Source organism: Octopus bimaculoides, chromosome 19, assembly GCF_001194135.2.
Source record: "Octopus bimaculoides isolate UCB-OBI-ISO-001 chromosome 19, ASM119413v2, whole genome shotgun sequence".
NCBI classification, from domain to species: Eukaryota; Metazoa; Mollusca; class Cephalopoda; order Octopoda; family Octopodidae; genus Octopus; species Octopus bimaculoides.
The window spans coordinates 4,584,796-4,586,255 of record NC_068999.1 but is presented as its reverse complement, the minus strand read 5'-3'; positions in this window follow the sequence as shown (position 1 = coordinate 4,586,255).

The following is a 1,460-nucleotide window of genomic DNA, read 5'->3' as shown; positions in this document are numbered from 1 at the left end:
AAGAGTTCCAATGAACTGGAAAATATACTATAATAATAATAATACTAATAATAATAATAATAATAATAATAATAATAATAATAATAATAATAATAATAATAATAATAAGGGTGATGATAATGATGATGGTGATGTTGAAACTGTCTGTAGGAACATATTTTTTTTTCTTTCGGTGCGGGATGGGCATCGAAAAGTCATTCACAACATCATGTTTTATTTGTTTTTTTTATATATATTGTAAAAGGTATTTTTTTTGTTATGTTTGTTTGGGTCTTTTTTTTTAATTTTAATTTTCTTGTTTTGTTTCGTTTTGTGTTGAATGTGTAAGACATGGTCTATCGTAGTGGCTGCGAGTGCTGCTTTTACCGCCATCTGGTGGACAGTGATAACAAAGTTTTAGTTTTTATTTTTTATTTATTTATTTTTCAACTCAAGCAAAAAAACTTTCCATCATCCAACTTTCTGCGTTCGATCGCAGGGGTGCGTGTGCGTGAGTGCGTGTGTACTTGCGAGCGCGTGTGTGTACCTGCGTGCGTGCGTGTGTACTTGCGTGCGTGCATGCGCGCGTGCGTGCGTGTAAGTATGTCGGTATGTGCATAGCTGTTTGTAGATGTATTTATATACAACTGCGCATGTATGCATATATATATGTATGTATGTATATATGTATATACATATATATATATATGTATGTAGGTATGTATGTATATATATATACATATACATACATATATATAGATATATATACACATATGCATATATACATACACACATACGTATATATGCATAGATACATATATACATATGTATATATATTTATTTACATATATATATACTTATATACATGTATAAAATACATACGTACATATATATATGTATGTATGCATGCGTGTACTATGTATGTATGTATGTATGCCGTTAATTTTATTTCAAGATTTCAGGCCAATAGAGAAAGAGCCGGTTTCTAACCTAGATCCAAGGCTTCTACATTGGAATTTCAACATCAACAGGCTACTTTTGTTTGTATGTATGTATGTACGTACGTACGTACGTATGCATGTATGTGAGTACGTAAGTATGTATGTATGTATGTATGTATGTACGTATGTATGTGTGTATGTATGTATGTATGCATGTATGCATGTATGTATGTATGGGTTCCGAAAGACATCCTTCTCAGACAAAAGAAAAAGGAAATGGAGAGAGAAAACCTGGTTTACAAACACATTCATTTTTGCTTTTGTGGGATATTTTAAGTATTTAAAAATATTAAGTAATTAATTCATTGCTGTTAAGATTAATGAGTTGACAAAAATTATGGATGAACAGACAAGATATTTGTATAAGACGAAAGAAAGAAAACAAAATTGTGATATAGCATTTTGCAATGTATTCCAAACCTGTGCGTGTCTATATATATATATATATATATGTATATATATATATATATATATATATAT